We start from the raw sequence: 27,500 nt of genomic DNA on the forward strand, positions 1-27,500 counted from the left end.
AAGGGCAGATGCCCACGAGTTAACATCAAACATGTCTGATTCTTTGTCTGATGTGACTATAATAAACCAAATTTTGACGTAAATTAATTGGTGGTGAATATCTGCATCGTTTTAGTGACAGAAATTAATATTTTTTGTTTCAATCACTCATTATTATCATCATCATCTTGTTATTTCGAGTGCCATATGTGGATGAGATCATGATGAGGGGTAGATGGAGATGGTTTGGACATGCTCTTCGCACTTCCCGAGAGAGATTAGTTTACCAAACGTTCAGCTGGACTCCACAAGGCACTAGAGGAGTTGGAAGACCCAGGCCTATATGGCTGAGGGCTATGCAGCGCGAAGTAGGAGATGATGAATGGAGAAGTATTGAATTAGAAGCTCAAGATAGAGACGACTAGCAAAATCTAAGCGAGGACCTTTGCGTCAATATGCGTAGAAGATGATGATCATGTTATTTATTTACTGTATATCAGCATAAATAATTTCTTTGATTTAAAACTAGCTGCGCTAGAAAGCATGCGCCAAAAAGTCCCATTCTCAATAAAGTTTTGGCCACATTTGTAATTATCATAGATTATTTTGATGGTGGAATACTTCAGGAATATTTAAGCGATTTAATTATAGCCCTTTAAAATTACTACCGTAAATTATTGCCGATCAAATTGAATTAGAGATGTTTAGTAAGAGGAACATTATCGGTAAAACCAAGTTTCTCGTAAAATTATATCCTCGAAAACTAATTAAGTTTGTCAAAATTATTTTGAGAATTTAAAAAAAATGTAATTTTTCATCTAATTATGAAACTAATACATTAAATAAAATATACTGTCTTTAGCTTGCTTGCTTAGCCATTTATTTTAATGTTATTATTCTTAAACTTATCTTGTATATTTCCTTTCCTCACTCGGCAATTTTCCCTGTTGGAGCCCTTGGGCTTATAACATCGTGCTTTTCCAACTTGTGTTGTAGCTTAGCAAATAATAATAATAATAATAATAATGTGGAAATTTCTTACCTAAAAGCATAAGTTAGCCAAAACAGAGAACGATATGAGAGGAGAACTTCAATATTCGAAAATAACTTATTCCACATCTCGACTAAAGCACTTGCTTTTATTCATGCTTGGAAACAATAAAATCCAAAACTTATTTCATTGGATTTATTAATACAATTATGTCAAACAAACGTATCTTAAGTAATATGAAAGACCTAGGTTATGACATATTTGTTTTTGATGTTGTTAATAGTTTATATATGACATGTCTGTTTTGACGTTGTTACTTATTTTAGAATGATTTATCGTTAATTTGTTCTCTTCATTTATTTATTTCCTTATTTCCTTTCCTCACTGGGCTATTTTTCCCTGTTGGAGTCCCTGGGCTTATAGCATCTTGCTTTTCCAACTAGGGTTGTAGCTTGAATAGTAATAATAATAATAATAATGACAGAATTTGATTAAGGCCAATTTTATGTCAGTGAGATCAGTGCTTATCTATAAGCAAACTCATCAACAACATCGTGAATACGGTTTCTGAACGTCAGTTTCTTTGAATCGGGTATTTTTTTCACCTGCGAAAGCAAACTCTTGAAGAACGTCAGATCCTCGTCCTCTTCCCTGTCCCGCTTCCTATTTGACTTCTCTAACAAATGCTGGAATCTCTGCCTTTCCATGTCCAACACGCTCTGGCTGTAGTCGGCCACGGCTGCTCTGTGACACCATAGATTAAGGGAGCCATATTATTATTATTATTATTATTATTATTATTATTACTATTACTATCCAAGCTACAACCCTAGTTGGAAAAGCAAGATGCTATAAGCCCAGGGGCTCCAACAGGGAAAAATAGCCCAGTGAGGAAAGGAAATAAGGAAATAAATAAATGAAGAGAACAAATAAACAAATCATTCTAAAAACAGTAACAACGTCAAAACAGACATGTCATATATAAACTATTAACAACATCAAAAACAAATATGTCATAAATAAACTATAAAAGACTCAAGTCCGCCTGGTCAACAAAAAAGCATTTGCTCCAACTTTGAACTTTTGAAGTTCTACTGCGTCATCTCTGCCTCTCCATATGGCGTTTTTGTCACACCATACACAGCAGTGCCATCTGGTTTTAGTTGCGGTGACTTGCCTTTTCTGAACACAATTTATTTTATGCACACTTTTTTTTTTCTTTTTTTTTTCTTGCACAACTTTTTGGTTTGTTTTAGATAATCGATTCCTAGATTTTCAAATCGATTATCGGAATCGGTTTGTTTTTTCAAGTGATGATCAAAAAAGTCGATAATCGGTCCATCACTATTTAATACTTTAACAGATATGAGCATGATGAGAAGTCTCTTGTCTGTAGATCAATCTGTTTGAATGTGGATTGGAAGAAATAAAAGTGAGTGTCTTCTACAGATTTGAGAATATAATGCATCGAGTAGTGATTGGAGAAAAAAAAAACTTGAATATATAAAATTTACCCTGATTTTGTGAACAAATCGGAACAGACTGCCATGTGATTGCAATATAGGTGTGTGGTCATTTGTGTCCTATTTGCATATCATTTCATCAAATTTTGTCTACAGTACTTTTCCAAATTTAATATATGAAATTTACCCTGATTTTGTGAACAAATCGGAACAGACTGCCATGTGATTGCAATATAGGTGTGTGGTCATTTGTGTCCTATTTGCATATCATTTCATCAAATTTTGTCTACAGTACTTTTCCAAATTTAATATATGAAATTTACCCTGATTTTGTGAACAAATCGGAACAGACTGCCATGTGATTGCAATATAGGTGTGTGGTCATTTGTGTCCTATTTGCATATCATTTCATCAAATTTTGTCTACAGTACTTTTCCAAATTTAATATATGAAATTTACCCTGATTTTGTGAACAAATCGGAACAGACTGCCATGTGATTGCAATATAGGTGTGTGGTCATTTGTGTCCTATTTGCATATCATTTCATCAAATTTTGTCTACAGTACTTTTCCAAATTTAATATATGAAATTTACCCTGATTTTGTGAACAAATCGGAACAGACTGCCATGTGATTGCAATATAGGCGTGTGGTCATTTGTGTCCTATTTGCATATCATTTCATCAAATTTTGTCTACAGTACTTTTCCAACATTACACGCATGTCTGGTTATTATTGTTCCTAGTTCATTTCAGGAATAAAAGTGATTTTTGCTATAAATTTTTGCTATTGCTATAATATTCGGTGAAAAGCATGTGATTTTGTTGTCAATCCAACATTGATTGTTAACGAAGTGATGTACTTTTAATAACAATTGATGAATAAATACATGATCTGAATAACAACAGGTGCAAACTATTGTCTATTATATGAAATAGCAATGATGGCTAATGTTATGACCATGAAATAAATTCCTTATGAAAAAAACAAATCCACCAACCTTGCTTTTTTTTTTTTTTTTTTTTTTGAAAATCAAGTATCGTGTAAGTACATCTATTGGCGGGTATTTGGACTTTAGACAATTTTGCGAAAATTCAATATTTTTAATTTAACCATAGAAAAAAAATTACATTATTTTTCTTTTATGTACCAAGGGCTGAATATATAATTTGTGGATAAACAAGTTGCGAACAACAGCAATGTAATGACGTTTTATTTTATTAACGGTTTTATTGAGCCTAATTACTGTACCTGGTACAATAAAAAAAGTTTAATATCACCAGTGCTAGTAAATTTAGGGAGATTACTAGATAATAGTATATGACACACTCTGCCAATTAAGTCCCGGTATAATTCACTTCATACCAAGAAAGCCTGGACTGGAACCACAGACACTAGGAAACTGAAACATTTTTTTTTTCATATTTTTGCTGGGATTTACTTTTTACAAGTACATCATCTACCAGGGATGTAAGTTATTTTATAGATTGTGTGTTTGCCAAGGATCTTCAAAACCAAGCTTTCCATTAGTTTTTTTTATTTGTCACGTATCAAACCAGTTTCCACGGATAATCAAGCTTCTTAAAATAATACATCTATGATCAAACACAGCTGCTACTTGAGCCGGCCGTTATGACCGCAATAGAACATAGATGGCGCTGCATGCGTGGTGTGACACCTTGTCATAATGTAGTGACGCATCTATGGCTCCCTTAATCTATGGCGACACTTGCAAGCGCGTAGCCTTCTCTGACCACAGGAGGACGTTGCTACTGTGCTAAAACCTCGTTTCCTCTGAAGATCCAACTTGTCTTCGTCCACTGATGCATCGAGGGTGTCTTGTGGTGAAGTCGCTAGCCCTTCCTCAGCATCCAGTAGCATTTCTATGGCATCTGCGTGGTATTCATCCTCTTGTAATGCCCCCTGTACAGGAGAATCAGTGGCTATCATGTCTGGTAAAGCTCCGACAGAAGGTCTGTATTTAACAACGTCTTTCAGAAACATGAGCATTTGGAAGTAGCGCCACTTCGGCGTTTGGTTGTCGGCTGCGAAATCTACTAATTGGTGCGGTGGACATTTCCTGAGCTCTACGGTGAACTGGTCGTGAAGATATTTCCATTTTTTCCTCAGTTCGGTTTCTGGAAAGATGAGAGTAAAAGGAAATTCAGCAAAATCCTTAAGGTTATGACTAGTGTGTTATTGACAAGCATATTCGAATAGTGTTGTAGTGGCACTGTACTGTTGTGTCATGTTTATGTAAGAGCAGAATGCTACAAGCCCAGTGGGTCAATTATGCAAGGGAACAGTTAAAAAAAAAAGAGTGACATTACACTGCTGCATCACGTCTGTAAAAGCAGAATGCTACAAGCCCAGTGTGTGTCAAATATGAAACAGACACCCATTCACAAAAAAAACTAAAAAATGAAAAATTTGGAGAATTAAACAATACATACATATACCAAGGCACTTCCCCCAATTTTGGGGGGTAGCCGACATCAACAAATGAAACAAAACAAAAAAGGGGAGCTGTACTCTACGTTCCTCCAGCCTAACAATGGACTCAACCGAGTTCAGCTGGTACTGCTAGGGTGCCACAGCCCACCCTCCCACATTATCCACCACAGATGAAGCTTCATAATGCTGAATCCCCTACTGCTGCTACCTCCGCGGTCATCTAAGACATCGGAGGAAGCAGCAGGGCCTACCGGAACTGCGTCACAATCGCTCGCCATTCATTCCTATTTCTAGCACGCCCTCTTGCCTCTCTCACATCTATCCTCCTATCACCCAGAGCTTCCTTCACTCCATCCATCCACCCAAACCTTGGCCTTCCTCTTGTACTTCTCCCATCAATTAAACAATAAACTAGGAAAATATCAAGAAGGGGGTTTGTCCAACATGTAGTCAGTTTCCTGAAGACCTTACAGGGGAACATGTTCTAAGCATAACTGAATATTAATATTGAAATTTTTTTCTCAAGATAGAAAGGGGGTTGTGGTGGCTGATGTGGTAACGTTCCCTGACTGGTGAATGCCAGACTGGGGTTCGAGTCCAGCTCAGACTCGTTAGTTTCTTTGGTCGCTGTAACCTCATCACCCTTGTGAGCTAGGGAAGGGGGAGTTTGGGGGCGTCTATAGGTATATCTGCTGAGTCATCAGCAACCATTGCCTGGCCCTCCTTTGTCCTAGCTTGGGTGGAGAGGGGCTTGGGCGCTGATCATATATATATATATGTGTGTGTGTATATATATATATATATATAATATATATATATATATATATATATACAGTATATATATATATATATATATATCACTGCTTTGCTGTAAAAAGCATTAATGTCTAAACTTAATTTACTTACACCTTACTATGAAAAACAACAACATTGTGCTATGCTTTAAATAAACATTAATGAATAAAGTGTTAATTTACTTGCACCTCGCTATGAAAAAAACATTCAGTGCTATGCTGTAAACAAAACATTAATGAATAAAGTGTTAATTTACTTACACCTTGCTATGAAAAAAAAACTTTCAGTGCTATGCTGGTAAAAACATTAATGAATAAAGTGTTGATTCACTCTGTGTTAACCTCGAATCTCATTTACACACCATCGCAGTTCATTTCCTTGCTGATTTCGCTCCAACACTTGTCAACAATCGGCCTGTTCGCGTACATTTTGTGTTTCTTGTCCCACACTGCAGGTCTCTGGAAGACGCACGTTTATAAGTTCTCCACGTCCATCTATATTGATTTGACGCAACTCGAATAGAACAGGCGCTCTCCAACATGCACCCGCGCTGGGTTGGTGGGTCACAATGAATAGCAGAATCTGCCAGCTAGCTTGAAGCTTCCCGCATCTGGGTACCAGCTCCAACCGACTCTGGGCACGCCTGAGATCGCCTGTAACCGAGGTGGAAACGTGGTTAACCCGCTTGAGTTACTTATTAATAATAATAATAATAATAATCTTTATATCAGCAAAGGCCATATACAGAGTTACAATAAGGGTACAGTGATCTTACACTTTTGACATCGGTAAAAAAAAAAAGATGAGATATGCAATAATATCAGTGATATATTATAAACATCAATTAGCAGGTTGACACAGAGTTCTAAGGTCTGGGTAACAAAATCATAATAGAATTAACGCTAACAGAAGAAGGATAGGGTAGTGGAGAAATTGGGGAAAGGAAGAGTACCCCTGGATACAATCCAGTTTATAGCTCAAAGGCAGGTACTCGGGATGGGAAAGCTTAAGGAAATAGGGAGAAAAAGAAGTACAGAAGAATAAAAGAGGGGCAGACCCTCTTGCGATATTAAGGAATTGGTATTATTGTAGATATTCTTCAGTTATCTTCGCTTAATTTACCGGTAGTGAGTGAATAGGTTACATATATTTTGAGCAATTGTTAAGTGGATGATTAACAATGTATTGTAGATCATCTTAGGTCATCCAAACGTTCAAGCTGGGGACTCCAGAAGGCACTAGGAGAGTTGGAAGACCCAGGTCTACATGACTGAGGACTATGAAGCGCGAGGTGGGAGATGATGAATGAGCTTTTAATTCAATACTTCTCCATTCATCATCTCCCACTTCGCGTTTCATTGAGACGACGTATTATTGTTATTATTATTATCAATTTCTCAGCTACAACCCTAGTTGGAAAAGCAGAATGCTATAAGCCCAGGGGCCCCAACAGGGAAAATAGCACTGTGAGGAAAGGAAACAAGGAAAAAATAAAAATTTTAAGAATAATATTAGAATAAATATTTCCTATGTAAACTATAAAAACTTTTAACAAAACACCAGGAAGAGAAATTAGATAGAATAATGTTCCCGAGTGTACCCTCAAGCAAGAGAACTCTAACCCAAGATAGTGGAAGACCATGGTACAGAGGCTATGGCACTACCCACGTCTAGAGAACAATGGTTTGATTTTGGAGTGTCCTCCTAGAAGAGCTGCCTACCATAGCTAAAGAGTCTCTTCTACCCTTACCAAGAGGAAAGTAGCCACTGAACAATTGCAGCGCAGTAGTTAACCCCTTGGGTGAAGAAGAATTGTCTGGTAATATAAGTGTTGTCAGGTGTATGAGGACAGAGGAGAATATGTAAAAAAAAATATGCCAGACTATTCGTTGTGTACTGTATGTGTAGGCAAAGGAAAAATGAACCGTAACCAGAGAGAAGGATACAATGTAGTACTGTCTCGCCAGTCAAAAGACCCTATAACTCTCTAGCGGTAGTATCTCAACAGGTGGCTGGTGCCCTGGCCAACCTACTACCTTCTTCCTCTTGTTTTGTTAAAGTTTTTATAGTTTATAAAGGAGATATTTATTTTAATGTTACTTTTCTTTAAGTATTTTATTTTAACGTATTTCCTTCCCTCACTGGGCTATTTTCCCTGTTGGGAGTCCCTGGGTTCATAGCATCCTGCTTTTCCAACTAGGGTTGTAGCTTAGCAAGTAATGATAATAATAATAATAGCTTGATGAGTAAGCTCCCAGCTGACTCCATTCGTGTTCAGGCAACACCTGTTCTCTCTGAGGTGTAGGTCTATGGCTATGAGGGAATTCTCCTTGGGTGAATAAGATGTCTTATTCCTCAAGGGAATTCTCCATCCCCCCTCCGATTCCCATACATATCCCCATGATCTAGAAGGACTCCTCACATATATCCACCCCAGGTTACTTTATATACCTAGACCGTGGGTCTGCCTAAACCGTTGCTGACGTCATACTACCAGTTTTCACAGAGTCTCTCGTGTCCCCTACCTCTTCCCTTTCCCCCTAGCTCTCCCCTGACCTCTCCCCCTAGCTCTCCCCTGACCTCTCCCCCTATTTCTCCCCTGACCCCGCCTCCCCCCATCCTGCACCGCTATTCCCCCGGCTATTGTTAGGATGTCCTGTTCCGTCGTTCTAGTTACCAGTGATAATGCAAAATCCTTCATTCCTTTACCCATCTTCGAAAATATGGCTGTAATACGCTTCCTCCATCTCCTCCCCCTCCCTCCTCCTCCTCCTCCTCCTCCCTTTCCCTCTCCTCCCTCCCTCCCTCCCTCACACTCCCCCCTCCTCCAACCACCTCCCAGGGCTGCGCTGTGACCTTGCCCTTGACCATTACAACGTGGGTTGATGTTGATGTCTGCTGACAATTTTTATTTATAGTACTATTATCTTTATTTTATATTTGCCTTAATGTGGATATAATCTTTTGCCATTAATGAATATATTACGTTAAAAGCAAAGGTTGGCTTTTATATTTTTTATATTTAAAAGATTTTATGCTTAATTATGTGTCTATATGCAAGTATTTATATTAAATCCGCATATTTATACCGTAATGAAATCATTATTAAAACGTTTAAAAATCTGAATGAAAAACGTTACTCTCCAACAGTTGCCAAGTATAGAGAAAATTATGAATGACTTTATACTCCTGACGTCACTGTCTGACTCTGAAGGTTTATTTGGGTTTTCACAGTGGTTCCTTCTCTCACATCTGTTGGCCCTTCGACGCTGTTGTCGTACATCTGGAAGCTAGAGAGAAGAGGCACATAATATGAGTTGAATATTTCATATTTCCCGTATTATTATTTTTATTATTACTTGCTAAGCTACAACCCTAGTTGGAAAGGCAGGATGCCATTAGCCTAGGGGCTCCAACAGGGAAAATAGCCCAGTGAGGAAAGGAATAAGAGATATAAGCATAAGTATGCTGTCTGGCCGTGAACTTAGTTTCAGTACTGTGTTTCATATTTTCCGTATTATTATATTTATTATTACTTGCTAAGCTACAACCCTTGTTGTAAAAGCATGATGCTATGAACCTAGGGGCTCCAACAGGGAAAATAGCCCAGTGAGGAATGGAAAGAGAGAAATATGCATAAATATGCTGTCTGGCCATGAACTTCATTTCAGTATTGTGGATTTTATTTAGTTATTTGTAAGAATATAGCACAGCTGACTGCAATGTAGGAATGGCTGTAATTTCAATATGTATTCTGTACCCGCCTTTGTAACTCAAGGTCATTATTTCTTAACCTTTTTGAAATACCAGCTAATGTCAGTAGGTTCCTGAAATCTTATTAATTTGAATAAATAATCAAATATAAAGATATTAATTGCTTATTCTTTCAAGTTTTGCTGTCCTGGTATCGAGAGAGAGAGAGAGAGAGAGAGAGAGAGAGAGAGAGATTTACACTTAATAACCAACATAATTTTAACCTGGGAATACAGTAGCATTGAGTGAAATATCGTTATTATATTAAATAATTTGCCAGACGAGAGAGAGAGAGAGAGAGAGAGAGAGAGTTTAACACCTACTGACCAACATAATTTTAACCTGGGAATACAGTAGCATTGATTGAAATATCGTTATTATATTAAATCATTTGCCAGACGAGAGAGAGAGAGAGAGAGAGAGAGAGAGAGAGAGTTTAACACTTAATGACCTTACATAATTTTAACCTGGGAATACAGTAGCATTGAGTGAAATATCGTTATTATATTAAATTATTTGCCAGACAGAGAGAGAGAGAGAGAGAGAGAGAGAGAGAGAGTTTAACACTTAATGACCTTATTATATTAAATAATTTGCCAGACAGTGAGAGAGAGAGAGAGAGAGAGAGAGAGAGAGTGTTTATACTTCATGACATACATGATTTAACCTAGTAATACAGTACATACATACATACATAAACACATTCATACATACTGCATATACATGCTTGCTTTTAGAACACAGCTTATCCCAAATGCATTTTTCACTAAAGACAGTTGTATTAGTGGCATCAACGTATTTCCCAAGAGTGACATAAAATAGAAAAGTTAACGAAGACAAGGACTGGAGATATTCTTTTGACCAGGCGGACATGAGTCTTTATATAGTTTATATATGACATATCTCTTTTGACATTGCTTTTTTTAGAATGATTTATTGTTAATTTATTCTCTTCAGTTATTTATTTCCTTATTTCCTTTCCTCACTGGGCTATTTTTCCCTATTGGAGCCCCTGGGCTTATAGCATCTTGCTTTTCCAATTAGGGTTGTAGCTTGGATAGTAATAATAATAATAATAATAATAATAATACTGTCATTTTGCTCCGTCGAGAAGTCAGTGCGTACCTTTCTTACCCGAGGTTAATATCCGTAACAAAGACGCGGAATTATAACTTTTTGTTACGCCAGCGATGGAAATTGAGGTAATGTGACCCAGGTAAAACTATAAGGTGTGTCTGTCACTTCTTCCTCTAAGAGGATATAAGTCTTATATAATGATGAGCAAGTGTCTGGTATAGTTATATAAATATATATCTTTCCTTTCATGCTGATGGGCAAACACTCGGAAAACAACGACTATAAATTGCCCAAACTATACTCAATTCTTTTTAGTGAGGCATATTTACACCGACTCGCAGGGATGCCCTTTAAGGTCGGAAAAGGTTTCCTGATCGCTGATTGGTTGGACAAGATAATTCTAACCAATCAGATAGCAAGACACTTTTCCGAGCTAAAAGGGCACCACCGCTGCGAGTCAGTGCAAAGGCGCCTCATTAAAAAAAATTGAGTATAGAGTGTTATACTTGTGTAAAATAAATATATAGGTACTCTAGGTTGAATCCGTGAGTGCGTATATGTCTAAATATGAAGCTGTTATTGTTGATGAGTTGTATACACAAATATATATATATATATATATATATATATATATATATATATAATGTGTATATATATCTTACTCATTTCTATATTTAAACATGTAAGCAGGCATTCAATATGTTAATTATTGAATATAAAATACGCCTGATTACATTTTTAAATATATAAATAGTAGGATATATATACACATATATCATATATATATATATAAATATATATATAAATATATATATATGTATATATATATATATATATATATACACAAGTATGTGTTTATATATCATACTATTTATATATTTAAAAATGTAATCAGGCTTGGTTTTTTTTCCCTTTGCCTACACGTGCACCGAATAGTCTGGCGTATTTCATATACTACTCGATCCTCATACACCTGACAACACTGAGATTACCAAAGAATTCTTCTTCACCCAAGGTGTTAAATAATGCACTGTAATTGTTCAGTGGCTACTTTCCTCTTGGTAAGGGTAGAAGGGACTCTTAAGCTATGGTAAGCAGTTCTTCTAGGAGGACACTACAAAATCAAACCATTGATCCCTAGTTTTGGGTAGTGCCATAGCCTCTGTATCATAGTCTTCCACTGTCCTGGGTTAGAGTTCTCTTGCTTGAGGGTACACTCCGGCACACTATCTTATTTCGTTAAAGTTTTTATATTTTATTCATGGAATGTTTATTTTAATGGTTGTTACTGTCCTTGGATATTTTATTTTAATTGTTAATTAATTCTCTTATTTCCTTGTTGCCTTTCCACACTGGGCTATCTTCCCTGTTGGAGGCCTTGGGCTAATAGCATCTTTCTTCTCCAACTAGGGTTGTAACTTAGCGAGTAATAGTAATGATGATGATACTACTACTATTATTATTATTATTATTATTACTATCCAAGCTACAACCCTAGTTGGAAAAGCAAGATGCTATAAGCCCAGGGGCTCCAACAGGGAAAAATAGCCCAGTAAGGAAAGGAAATAAGGAAATAAATAAATGAAGAGAACAAATTAACAATAAATCATTCTAAAAAAAGTAATAACGTCAAAACAGACATATCACATATAAACTATTAACACCATCAAAAACAAATATGTCATAAATAAACTATAAAAAGACTACTACTACTACTACTACTACTACTACTACTAATAATAATAATAATAATAATAATAAAGTGTTTATTATAGCCCTAACGACTCTACAGTATAAGATCAAATAATATCTTGTGTTAGTATTTTTTTCGAGAGAAGACCGCTTACGTAATATCTTCGATTATCGGCCCCTGTAAGTTTTTCGAAGTCTCGGGGAGCCGTATTATTCATTATTCACGAAATGGAAATGCCATTCAGGTGTCGCATCTATTCAGAGACATTTCTCTCTCTCTCTCTCTCTCTCTCTCTCTCTCTCTGTATATATATATATATATATATACATACACATACATATATATGTGTGTATATATATAGTATATATATATTTCTCTCTCTCTCTCTCTCTCTCTCTCTCTCTCTCTGTATATATATATATATATATATATACATATATATATGCGTTTATATATATTTATAATATATAATATCTCTCTCTCTCTCTCTCTCTCTCTCTCTCTCTATATATATATATATATATAAACACATACATATATATGTGTATATATATAATATATATATACACATACATATATGTGTGTATATATATAATATATGTATATATATACACATACATATATGTGTATATATAATATATATAATATCTCTCTCTCTCTCTCTCTCTCTCTCTCTCTCTCTCTCTCAGGACGGACACGTTATAGCGCTGTAAACAGACACTCAAGTATAAAGATTTCCTTGTGCTATCGACTTACAATAGGCCAATCACCTTAATCGAAGAAATGGGGGGGGGGGTGTCTTAACAGCCTTGAGTGGGTGGGATTTAAGGGGGGGGGGTAAGAGACCTGCATATTAAATGAAAGGAGGTTTTAGAATCAGGGTGTGGCAGAAATATATTACTAAACACCGGGAACTGATAATTGTGAAATTTAGAATAAACATAATTAGTTATCAGGTGGTGAAGAAGGAAGTTCTATTGTGAAAGCTATGTAACTTCAATTTAACTTCATGTTAAAAGTTAAGTCTGGCGAAGATATATATATATATATATATATATACACAGTATATATATATATAATATATATATATATATATATATATATGACATACGTAACCAATGCTAGAATGAAATCACCAGATTTATTTTAATGTTATTGGAGTATTCTTAAAATGTTATTTTAAGAGCTAATTTTCCCTTTTTGAACCCTTGGCCTTAAAGCGTCCTGCTTTTCCAACTAGGGTTGTAGCTTGGCTAGTAATAATAATAATAATAATAATAGTACCATAAGATCTCTATACGATGGTTTTGCACTGTCTTGGATTAGAGTTCTCTTGCTTGAGGGTACACTCAGGCACACTATTCTATCTTGCCTTATTTCCTTTCCTCACTGGGCTACTTTTCCCTTTTTGAGCCCTTGAGTGTATATGGCATCCTGGTTTTCCAACTAGGGTTGTAGCTCGGTTAGTAATAATAATAATAATAATAATAATAATAGTACCATTCTATTCTATGTCACTGCTCTTAAAATATTTTATTAAAATAGTTCATTCTTATTCTTGTAGTTTATGTATTTCCTTATTTCCTTTCCTCACTGGGCTATTTTCCACGTTGGACCCTTCGGCTTGTATCATCCTGCTTTTCTAACTAGGGTTGTACCTTGGCTTGTAATAATAACAATACGTTTCTGACCATCGTTTACGTTCAGATCTTCCTGGACAGTTCCATCCTGTTCGTAATACTAGGCAGGCAGTTTTTTCTAATAGCCAGGCTTTCTTCATCATGAGGCTCAATACTACACAGTATTCTAGAAGTTTTATTCCAGCTTTAACCAAGTTGTGGAATGATCTTCCTAATCGGGTAGTTGAATCTGTAGAACTTCAAAAGTTCAAACTTCCAGCATTAGTCTTTTTTTTTTTTTAAATTTGTATGACTTTCAAAATTTTAGGTGTGATTCTCGACAGCAAATTTACTTTTGAGAAACATATAAGGTCTGTGTCTTCTTCAATTGCACAAAAAATAGGCTTATTGAGAAAGTCTTTCAAGATTTTCGGTGAGCAATCTATTCTGAAGAAGTGTTTTAATTCTTTCATTCTACCTTGTTTTGAGTATTGTTCTCCTGTCTGGTCTTCAGCTGCTGATTCTCATCTTAATTTGTTGGACAGAAACTTACGGTCTATTAAATTTCTTATTCCTGATCTAGATATTAATCTCTGGCACTGTCGTTCAATTAGTTCATTATGCATGTTGCATAAGATTTTTCATAACTCTGACCATCCTTTACATTCAGATCTCCCTGGACAATTCTATCCTATTCTTAATACTAGGCAGGCAGTTTTTGCTAATAGTCAGGCCTTCTACATCATGAGGCTCAATACTACACAGTACTCGAAATTTTATTCCAGCTGTGACCAAGTTGTGGAATGAACTTCCTAATCGGGTAGTTGAATCGGTAGAACTTCAAAAGTTCAAACTTGCAGCAAATGTTTTCATGTTGAACAGGCTCACATGAGTCTTTTTATAGTTTATATATGACATATCTATTTTGATGTTACTGTTTTTAAAATATTGTTAATTTTTTCTCATGTTTATTTATTTCTTTATTTCCTTTCCACACTGGGCTATTCTTAGGTATGTATCATCTTACTTTTCCAACTAAAGTTGTAGCTTGGCTAATAATAATAATTATATAGCCCTTGGCATTTACCATACAATCACGACCAAGAAAACATGAATCCGACTGTGATGTGAATATTCTTTCAGACATTTTAAGGTTAACCGTGAAAATAGCTCTTCTTGGTTTGGAAGGCCAAGGTCACGAAGGTACTAACTCCTTCCTCCCTCCGCTACTGAGTGCTTTATTGATCTCGGTCCAGTTGAAGTCTGAAGTCTGTACCCCCTTTTTCCAACCCCTACAACACCTCTCTCTCTCTCTCTCTCTCTCTCTCTCTCTCTCTCTCTCAATATACGGGTATCATTTTTTTAATTGAGAATAATTCACGCCTTGACTGTATTCAGTGTTAATTATTGAAAATAAATATTTTTATAATTTTATTACTATTATCTAATGTCGTTTTTTTGCCAAAATCAACCTGTGTTGGTATAAGTTCTTTGTATTATATATATATATATATGTATACATATAAATTTATATATATATATATATATATATTTATATATATATATATAAATGTATACATATAAATTTATATATATATATATATATATATATGTATACATATAGATATATTTACATATATATATACACATATACATATACATATATTATACATATATATATATATACACATATATACATACATATATATATTATATATGTGTATACACACAAAACAACAACAAAAACAAATGCAACAGTTTCTAGTCCACTTCAGGACAAAGACCTCAGACATGTCAATTGATGTTCAGGGTTTGGTCAGATTTCATCACCACGCTAGCCAATGCAGATTGGTGAATGGTGGAAGATTTTTGCCTGTTGTCTCACAGGAAACCAACCTAGTACGGGTGGCTCAGACTGGTGGAGCTTTGCTGATCATGGCGACACGCAAATCCTTACCCCATGTTGAGGTATTATCCCCACTGTGTGTGTGTGTGTGTGTGTGTGTATATATATATATATATATATATATATTATTTGTATATATATATATATATATTTATTTATTTATTTATATATATATATATATATGTTTATATGTACATACTATAGAGAGAGAGAGAGAGAGAGAGAGAGAGAGAGAGTATATATATATATATATATATATATTATTTTTGTATAAACATACTAGAGAGAGAGAGAGAGAGAGAGAGAGAGAGAGAGAGAGAGAGTCAGTCAGTGTCCTCTCATTCTAAATAAATAATCTATTGCTAACTGCTATTGAATAGTATGGATTTATCGGCAAACAAGTGTCAATCTTTTATAGACTTTGGGGAAGAAATCTTTCGAGTGTGGCACTTTGGAGAGAGAGAAAAAAAATATTCACAAACCTGTAATTTTCGTCTTCTTTCGATAGAATGAGATAACTTTTTTACGTTTCGATATTGAAACTTTAATACTGTCTGGAATAGTCAAAGACGTCCAGTTTCTTATTCCAGTTTTTTATTCCAGTTTCGTATTCCAGTTTCAGCGCGCTGCAATATCTAAGACTAAAAGAAATATTGTGTTGATTTATAAAAAATTATGGAATAATATCGGAGAATTTAAGGCATGATATTTACATTTCTGGATCTGTATGTGTAACTTATGATTCGTTATGACAATATTAGAGAGAGAGAGAGAGAGAGAGAGAGAGAGAGAGAGCCTATATATGTATATATATATATATATATATAATAATGTGTTTATATTGTATGTATTTACTGTATATATATATATATATATATGTGTGTGTGTGTGTGTGTGTGTATATATATATATATATATAGTTCATTGCTAACAAATTAAAGGAGACAGATACTTGTGTCCAGACCCTACCTCCCTTACTGGAACAGCAAAAAAGAGTGGCTTGTGGGGAGCTCTGGAAAATCACGTGATCATATTAACACGTTTTTACTGCTACCAAAACATTGGCTGATTTTTATCCACCTTTGGGATGTTCTTAAAGGTGTAGAATATAAGGTTAACAGTGCGTAATGGTTTTTTTTTTTTTTTTTTTTTTTTTTTTTTTTTTTTTTTTTTTTTTTTTTTTAATTATATTTGCATTAATATGATTGTTAATTTGTTTTTCTATCGTTTTAAACTTAGGATTCAATTGGATTTAGTTGTGTTAACACCTTGTTACCCCCATTGCTTGAATTGAACATACACAATTTATTTAGCGTTAGTGAAATGATCTTCCTAATCCGTTAGTTCAATCAGTGGAACTTCAAAAGTTCAAATTTGCAGCGAATGTTTTTATGTTGAACAGTTTAAAAATGAATGATCTATTTTAATGTTCTTACGGTGCTTATAATATTCTGTTTTAATTGTTCATTATTTATCTTGTAGTTTATTTATTTCCATTCCTTTCCTCACTGGGATATTTCCCTTGTTGGAGCCCTTGGTCTTATAGCAACCAACTTTTCGCAGTGGGGTTGAAGCTTACTTAGTAATAATGATAATAATAATAATAATATTGTTATTAGAGCTCTTGGGCTTATAGCATCCCATTTTCCAAGTGGGATTGAAGCTTAGCTTGTAATAATAATAACAATAATATTAATATATTAGAGCCCTTGGGCTTATAGAACCCTGCTTTTCCAAGTGGGAAATGTTGTTAATAATGTTATTGATAGAGCCCTTGGTTTTATAGCATCCTGCTTTTGCTACTAGGGCAGAAGTTTAGCTAGTAATAATAATAATAGTATCATTACTAGCAGTAATACTCAAGATGGCTATGGAGGCATGTTTAATGTCGGTGCTAGTGGCCCTGACATTTTAACAAACGCCTCTGTCGCTGGATCTTGCAACGTTATATAAACGGAGACTGAAAGTTCGTTAGCCTAGAAAGTCAAACTGGAATAACTAGACGGAAAAGTGAGAGAATAAAAAACGGGTCTCGAATTACGCGTGTCGCCTTCACAGTAAAAAGAATGAGTCTCGAATTACGCGTTTCGACTTCACAGTAGTGATAATACTTTTATGGTAATTATATATCCTCCGGTTTTTGCGAACTGAGATTCTGGATTTACCTGTACTACTTTGATGACTAACCATTCTCTCTCTCTCTCTCTCTCTCTCTCTCTCTCTCTCATAACAGAAATTTTAGTCAAAGTCCTCCTTGGATAGTTTATATATATATATATATATATATATAAAATGTGTGTAATTTATATATATGTGTGTATATATATAAATATATATATATATATATATATATGTATGTATATACATATATACATATATATACATATATACATCTATATTATATATGATATATATACATATATACATATATATATATATATATATATACATACAGATAGATATTATTATTATTATTATCATTATTATTATTATTATTATTATTATCATCACCTAAGCTACGGTCTTAGTTGTAAAAGCAGGATGCTATAAGTGTGTGTATGTGTGTGTGTGTATTTGAGAGAGAGAAAACTTTACTTTTGACCTTACCCCATTCCAGTTCCGCTCTCCCCCAATCGATTTCTCCCTGCTGTCATTTTAGGTCTTGTCACGTGACTATATCAGTGGAGTCACTGAAAAGGGACCTCGTGAATTTTTGTCCCGTTGATTCTAATAATGATATTGCATCTAATTTTCAAAGATTGTCGTATTTATTGATATATTTTATTGTTGGTATTACTGGTAGTAAAATATATATTAATATTATTATTATGAATTGCTAAGCTACAACCCTAGTTGGAAAAGCACATTACTATAAGTCCAGGTAGTAAAATATTTATTATTAATATTATTATTGATAGATTGCTAAGCTACAACCCTAGTTGGAAAAGCACATTGCTATAGGTCCAGGGGCTCCAACAGGTAAAATAGCCCAGTGAGGAAAGGAAACAAAGAAAAATTAAATTATTAAGAGTAACAACATTAAAATAAATATCTCCTTTATAAATTATAAAAAAGGAAAATAAAATATTCTAAGAAGATTAACAACAATAAATATCTCCTATATAAACTATAAAAACTTTAACAAAACAAGAGGAAGAGAAATAAGATAGAATAGTGTGCTCGAGTGTACCCCCAAGCAAGAGAACTCTAACCCAAGGCAGGGGAAGACCATGGTACAGAAGCTATGGCACTATCCAAGACTAGAGAACAATGGTTTGATTTTGGAGTGTCCTTCTCCTAGAAGAGCTGCTTACCATAGCTAAAGAGTCCCGAGTGTACCCCTAAGCAAGAGAACTCTAACCCAAGGCAGTGGAAGACCATAGTACGGAAGCTATGGCACTACCCAAGACTAGAGAACAATGGTTTGATTTTGGAGTGTCCTTCTCCTAGAAGATTCTTACCATAGCTAAAGAGTCCCTATATATTTCTTTTTTATACACTATGGGAATAAAATCTTTATATTGTTAAATTCTATTGGAAAATTATTTTAAAGGCACATCACTTATTATTTCTCTATTGCTCGCTTACTGTTCAATCTTCACTTTCGAAGCTCTCGCTGAATAAGAAAGTCTTCAGTTTCCTCCTGAAAGCCTTAATGTCTTCAATTATACGTGCCCCTGAGTACTTATGGGTGTATATAAAGGATTATTAATTGGTCCTCATTTCTAGAGGATATAGTTAAACTCATTGTGGAAGTAAAATGACGAACATTGACATATAGATTTTAAATGCTAAATTGCTTAAGTCTTCCTCGTATCGTAAATATTTGTTATTATTATTATTGTTTTTATTATTATTATTATTATTATTTATTATTATTATTACTTGCTGAGCTACACCACTAGTTGGAGAAGCAGGATGCCATAAGGCCAGGGGTTCCAATAGGGAAAATAGTCCAGTGAGGAAAGGAAAAAATATTTTAAAGCAGGATGCCCTAAGCCCAGGGGTTCCAACAGGGAAAATAGCCCATTGAGGAAAGGGAAAAATATTTTAAAGCAGGATGCCATAAGCCCAGGGGTTCCAACAGGGAAAATAGCCCATTGAGGAAAGAGAAAAAATATTTTAAAGCAGGATGCCATAAGCCCAGGGGTTCCAACAGGGAAAATAGCCCAGTGAGGAAAGGGAAAAAATATTTTATAGCAGGATGCCATAAACCCAGGGGTTCCAACAGGGAAAATAGCCCAGTGAGGAAAGGGAAATAAATATTTTAAGAGTAACAACATTGAAATAAATATTTTTCCGTTAGATAATATTTTTTAAACTATTATTTAGTAGTTTTTATATTCGGCCCCAAATTTTGGAAAGCCATTCTCATCTGCATCTCTGGAATCATCGGTTAAATATGAAATTCCAGTATTTTCTTCATCTTCCCGACATGCAAATAATGTTTACGTATATATTGATTTTACAATATCAAGAGGAAACATTTTTTTTTTAATTTACTGTTAATTATATGCACATTAGATTCTCCATTTATATATATATATATATATATATATATATCAATATCAACAGGAAACTTTTTTAATTTACTGCCAAAGTTATGCACATTAGATTCCTCTCTCTCTCTCTCTCTAGAGCTCTCTCTCTCTCTCTCTCTCTCTCTCTCTCTCTATCTATATATATATATATATATATTTATATTCCCTCTCTCTCTCTCTCTGTCTCTCTCTCTCTCTCTCTCTCTCTCTCTCTATATATATATATATGTGTGTGTGTATATATGTATGTATATATATACTGTATACCTTATCTGTTACCAGTCCACTGCAGAACAAAGACGCCTGGCATGTCCTTCCACTTACATCTGTTTTGATCTTTCCACGCCAGTCTACGTCAGCAAACTTTCTCCTTTCGTCAATCCATCGTCTACTCCTTCCCTTACTTCTTTTGCAATCTCTAGAGACCCATTCTGTTATTCTTAATATCCTTAACGTCCATCTATCCTTCCCTTATCCATTTCTTTACAGACTTATAGTACAACCTTCTATCCTGTTCGTAATACTAGGCAGGCAGTTAATTCTAATAGCCAGGCCTTCTCCATCATGAGGCTCAATACTACGCAGTACTCTTGAGAAGTTTTATTCCAGCTGTGACCCAAGTTGTGGAGTGATCTTCCTAATCGGGTTGTTGAATCAGTAGAACTTCAAAAGTTCAAAGTTGGAGCAAATGCTTTTTTGTTGACCAGGCGGACATGAGTCTTTTTATAGTTTATATATGACATATCTGTTTTTGATGTTGTTAATAGTTTATATATGACATATCTCTTTTGACATTACTTTTTTTTAGAATGATTTATTGTTAATTTGTTCTCTTCAGTTATTTATTTCCTTATTTCCTTTCCTCACTGCGCTATTTTTCCCTATTGGAGCCCCTGGGCTTATAGCATCTTGCTTTTCCAATTAGGGTTGTAGCTTGGATAGTAATAATAATAATAATATATATATATATATATATATATATATATCTTTATCTGTTACTAGTCCACTGCAGAACAAAGACGCCAGGCATGTCCTTCCACTTAATCTGTTTTGATCTTTCCATGCCATTCTACGTCAGCAAACTTTCTCCTTTCGTCAATCCATCGTCTACTCGTTCTCTTACTTCTTTTGCAATCTCTAGGTACTCATTCTGTTATTCTTAATATCCTTAACGCCCTTCTATCGTGTGTCATCCTCATTATATATCCTTCCTTATCCATTTCTTTATATACTTATACTATAACCTTCTATACTTTCAGCCCGGTAAGGGTGATCTTCCCCCAGCGCCGCACTGGAATATAGTCCTTATAAGGCCGCAACTTACTTTTTATGACAGGTTACTAAGTTTACGACCATCACGTGAGGCTATATAACTCTTTTTTTTTCTCTTGCATCGAACTAGGTTCCCCATACGTAGCTTGTCGGCAGAAGACTGAGAAGAGAGAGAGCCTTGTTTCAGGGAATATGCTTATATAAGCGCTAGATATCTCTATATTATATGTGCGTGTATTTGGCAAAATATATTGTTATGGTGGCTGATGTGGTAGCGTTCCTGATTGGCGAACGCCAGAGTGGGGTTTGTAAAAAAAAAAAAAAAAAAAAAAAACTTATATTTTGTTATTGTTTTCGCTATATTTTAAATAATTTTAACAAAATCAATTATAAATTTGCGTACTAATGTATTGCAAAAATGCGTATTAGTTACAAATGGTTTAGAAAACATGCGTATAACACAAAAGAAACACATTTTTTGTTATTGTTTTTTCCATGTTTTAAATTTTTTTTAAAATAATCAATTATAAATTTGCTTACTAATGTACTGCTAAAATGCGTATTAGTAATAACAAATGGTTTAGAAAACATGCGTATAACACAAAGAAACTCTTTTAATGGAATGCGGCGATATGTGGGATACGCCACACAAAAAAATTGTGGGAGAGCGACTGACTGGCGCCAGTATGTTGAGCACTTTTAAGTTAATTACCGTACACCTGTACTTCCAGCGTACGGATACGCAGTAGTCACGCTGTTTGGCCTGGGTGATATACGCATTTACCTTATGTATAACTATGGAGATCTGGGACTGTGTGGGACACACAGTTTTTGTTAAAATTATTTGATACTTTTCTTGAATTATGTAAGCTTCTCTCTCTCTCTCTCTCTCTCTCTCTCTCTCTCTCTATATATATATATATATATATATATTGACGCCCTTTGCGTCAATAGGCGTAGGAGGAGGAGATGATAAGATAGAGACGACTGGCGAAATGTAACCGAGGCCCTTTGCGTCAATAGGCGTAGGAGGAGATGATAAGATAGAGACGACTGGCGAAATCTAACCGAGGCCCTTTGCGTCAATAGATAGAGACGACTGGCGAAATCTAACCTAGGCCCTTTGCGTCAATAGGCGTAGGAGAAGATGATGATAAAAGATAAACAAAAAATATATTGTTAAGTCTCCTCAACGAAATAACATCTGTTTATAGTTAAAGTCTATCTAGATGGAGCGATTGTTAACTGCTACACAGCAATTGCATTGCGACAGGAAGTCACCTCCCATTGTGTCGTGAGTAAGGACCAAAATTGCGTGATGTTCTTAATGTTATAGCAACAACGACAACAAAGGATATAGGGACTGTGCCTTGACTAGCAACCGGAAGTCCAATGCATAGTAATATTTTCATGTAGCTAGTTGAAGAGGATGTTATATAAGCGACTTCTGGTTCGTCCGTTTAGCAATAGGTTGAGGTTTTCTGGTGAATATTATATTTGATTTTTTTTATTACGTCTTGAAGTTTATTATTATTTTCTCATTTCCTTTTTTTTACTGGGTTATTTGTTCCCTGTTGGAACCTTTGGGCTTATAGCATCCTGCTTTTCTTTCCAAATATTATTATTATTATTATTATTATTATTGATAAGCTACAATTCTAGTTGGAGAAGCAAGATGCTATAAGCCTAGGGGCTCCAATAGAGAAAATAGCCCAGTGAGGAAAGGAAACAAGGAAAAAGGAAATATTTTAAGAACAGTAACATTAAAATAAATATTTTCTATAAACTCTAAAAACTTTAACAAAGCAAGAATAGAAATTAGATAGGATAGTGTACCCGAGTGTACCCTCAAGCAAGAGAACTCTAACCCAAAACAATGGAAGACCATGGTATAGAGGCTTCGGCACTACCCACGACTTGAGAACAATGGTTAGATTTTGTAGTATCCTCCTAGAAGAGCTGCTTACCATAGCTAATAATAATAGTAAAAGGCTGTTGATTTCCCATTGACTTCCGGAAATATACATACATACATACATACACCAAGGCACTTCCCCCAATTTTACATACATACATACATACACCAAGGCACTTCCCCCAATTTTTTTTTTTTGGGGGGGGGGGTAGCCGACATCAACAAATGAAACAAAAACAAAAAGGGGACCTCTACTCTCTATGTTCCTCCCAGCCTGAAATATATATCAGTTTTAACAAATGAAACAAAAACAAAAAGGGGACCTCTACTCTCTACGTTCCTCCCAGCCTGAAATATATATCAGTTTTTAACAAATGAAACAAAAACAAAAAGGGGACCTCTACTCTCTGCGTTCCTCCCAGCCTGAAATATATATCAGTTTTTAACAAATGAAACAAAAACAAAAAGGGGACCTCTACTCTCTACGTTCCTCCCAGCCTGAAATATATATCAGTTTTAACAAATGAAACAAAAACAAAAAGGGGACCTCTACTCTCTACGTTCCTCCCAGCCTGAAATATATATCAGTTTTAACAAATGAAACAAAAACAAAAAGGGGACCTCTACTCTCTACGTTCCTCCCAGCCTGAAATATATATCAGTTTTTAACAAATGAAACAAAAACAAAAAGGGGACCTCTACTCTCTACGTTCCTCCCAGCCTGAAATATATATCAGTTTTAACAAATGAAACAAAAACAAAAAGGGGACCTCTACTCTCTACGTTCCTCCCAGCCTGAAATATATATCAGTTTTAACAAATGAAACAAAAACAAAAAGGGGACCTCTACTCTCTACGTTCCTCCCAGTCTGAAATATATATCAGTTTTAAACGAAATTTTCGCAAAATTCTTGTGGCTTAGTAGTAATGATTAGATACGCCAGGGATATTGTGTAGAGGGGTAGTCTCTTGTGGGGTGGGATAGAATATTCGTGGGGTGGGTGTGAATGGCATTTCAGCAGTTGAAACCGAGCGATCAATGTCTATGATACGTCAATGTGCCCGGTGCAAGTCTGTGTTGGCCTGAAGACTTCACAGTGCAATGAACACTTCACAGTGCAATGTACAATGAACACTTCACAGTGCAATGTACAATGAACACTTCACAGTGCAATGTACACTTCACAGTGCAATGAACACTTCACAGTGCAATGTACAATGAACACTTCACAGTGCAATGTACACTTCACAGTACAATGAACACTTCACAGTGTAATGAACACTTCACAGTGCAATGAACACTTCACAGTGTAATGAACACTTCATAGTGCAATGAACAATGAACACTTCACAGTGCAATGTACACTTCACAGTGCATTGAACACTTCACAGTGCAATGTACACTTCACAGTGCAATGTACACTTCACAGTACAATTTACACTTCACAGTGCAATGTACACTTCACAGTACAATGAACACTTCACAGTGCAATGTACACTTCACAGTACAATTTACACTTCACAGTGCAATGTACACTTCACAGTACATTGGGGGCCACAGAGCAACCCTTGTTAATTTTATAGCATTAGGACCCCACTAATCTCTCTCTCTCTCTCTCTCTCTCTCTCTCTCTCTCTCTACTCTTTGCAAGAAAGTGTTGTTGCACGCTAGCGCCTTTAAAGCGAGTCTTAAAATCTCATGCGTCAACGCTGAAGTCTATTTACCTATTCTTTGTTCTTGTTGGTGGAATCAATCTCTCTCTCTCTCTCTCTCTCTCTCTCTCTATCATGCATTTGACAATTTAGATTTTTTTCCGTCAGGTGTTTTAAGCTTGAAATATATTACTACATAGTGTATGTGTGTGTATATATATATATATATATATATGTGTGTGTGTGTGTGTGTATTCACCTTCATGTCGTTTCCATAAGCATAGAAACAGCACGCATCTCATAACAATGTTATTATCAGTAGTGTTAATTCACACCTCATGTGTGAAACCACCCTTCAACATTCTGCGTTTCAAATCTTCTCACTCCCCTTTTGGTTGTGAGCGAGCCCAAGTCTGTCAATATCGCCATGACCTTCACTTCCCTTCCTTTATATTCCTGAACTTCGCCTCCGTTCGTGCTTCATTTCATTCATTTAATTCAATTTAGCCGTCCGACTTTGTTTTTATGTACTTATGAGTAACTGTTTTTACTTACAATCATGAATTGTCTCCTCACAGTCCCCAGTGTCTGGTTATATAACCCAAATGTTTAACCTCGAATAGGAGATCGTCCTGAAGCTAGTCAACGTGACCAGGGAGCGGATGTGAGAGAGAGAGAGAGAGAGAAGGGGGGAGAGGGGGAGAGAGAGAAGAGAGTTTGGGGGTCTGGTCCTCACGTGAGGAGGAGTGACAGCACGAGAGAGAGAGAGGAGAGAGAGTGAGAGAGAGAGAGGGGGAGGGGTTGGAGCGCTGGCGTTCATGGTTATTACAGCGTAGCAATACGCCTCTTGTCCGTTGCACGGATCTTTTGTTGCGTAAGCAATACGCATTTTCTTGAAGTTTGTTGCTGAGGGATTCTTCCTTAGTGAATATTATTATTATTATTATTATTATTATTTTTTTTTTTTTTTTTTTTTTTGTGAAGACGGCTAAAGCATACACGTGAAACTTGAAATACGCTTGTAATTATTTTATCTTATGAAAATACAATTACATTATAATTGTTTACATATTTTGCGTATTCATTCTAATACAAAAATATAGATACGTACATATAAAAGTATTTTATAAAAAAATATAAATCATTATATACTTGCAGTAAATACCTGTATTTTTTTTATCTTAAGAAAATACAATGACATTTTAATAATTCACGTATTTTGCGTGATTCTAATACACAAATATAGAATGGGACTTATTTTTGCAATATGAAAAAAAAGCCAATTGAGGAAATGAAATACTGTAAACAAACTACTAGAGAAATAATGAACAATTAAAATAAAATATCTTAAGAAGAATAGTTAACAACCTTAAAACAGATCTTTCATATATAAACTATAAAAAGAAAACTTATATCAGCCTGTTCAACATAAGATAATTTGTTGGAAGTGTGAACCTTTTTGAAGTTCCACTGATTGAATTAAAACTTACTAACTATTCCCTACCATGGTTAGTTAGTTCAGTGCCTGCATTCCTCTTTTAACCATCTTACCTATCAGTTAAATAAAAAAAAGAGATTTATGTCAGCCTGTTCAACATAAAATCATATGCTGCAAGTTTGAACTTTTGAAGTTCCACTGAATGAAATACTTTTAATAAACTATTCCCTACTATGGTTAGCTACCTCAGTGCCTTTGTTCTTCTTTTAACCATCTTACCTATCAGTTAAATAAAAACGAGACTTATATCAGCCTGTTCAACATAAAATCATATGCTGCCAAGTTTGAACTTTTGAAGTTCCACTGATTGAAATACTTTTAATAAACTATTCCCTATCATGGTTAGCTACCTCAGTGCCTTTGTTCTTCTTTCAACCATCTTACCATCTTACCTATCAATTAAATAAATTAATGCAAATGATCATGAAAGCACTAAAAGCAAATTGAATATATGTTGCACGTGAGACCTTGAGAGTTCGGCTGTTACTACGCATTAGTATGAAGGAACCAACTAACACACACGGACGTTATGTAACCTCTGCAATATTGTTGTGCGGGGCATCTTTAGATTAATGTTATTTGGGGAGTGGGTAGAGTAGGATTTTGTCTCGTACAATATATGCTTCATCTTAAGCCTTGTACATGTATTTATATACTATATATGATTAGATCTCTCTCTCTCTCTCTCTCTCTCTCTATATATATATATATATACATATACATATATATATATACAGTATGTATTATATATGTATATATATATATATATATGTGTGTGTGTGTATTCCACTGTTCTGCAATGAACTAGTAACGGATGATGTGTGTATATATATATATATATATGTGTGTGTGTGTGTGTGTGTAATTTTATATACTGAAGTATAAATATTT

At 35.0% G+C, this 27,500-nt stretch overlaps 1 protein-coding gene and 1 pseudogene across 2 annotated transcripts in view; one reads left to right on the forward strand and one right to left on the reverse strand.

Moving 5' to 3' along the window:
• The window catches only part of LOC137650155 (serine/threonine-protein kinase VRK1-like), a 125,578-nt gene that overhangs the window by 67,175 nt on the left and 30,903 nt on the right, over nt 1–27,500 (forward strand). The gene's annotated exons all lie outside the window — the stretch shown is intronic.
• On the reverse strand, nt 1,419–6,329 carry LOC137649458 (uncharacterized; annotated as a pseudogene).

Source organism: Palaemon carinicauda, chromosome 11 (genome assembly GCF_036898095.1).
Source record: "Palaemon carinicauda isolate YSFRI2023 chromosome 11, ASM3689809v2, whole genome shotgun sequence".
Lineage (NCBI taxonomy): Eukaryota > Metazoa > Arthropoda > Malacostraca > Decapoda > Palaemonidae > Palaemon > Palaemon carinicauda.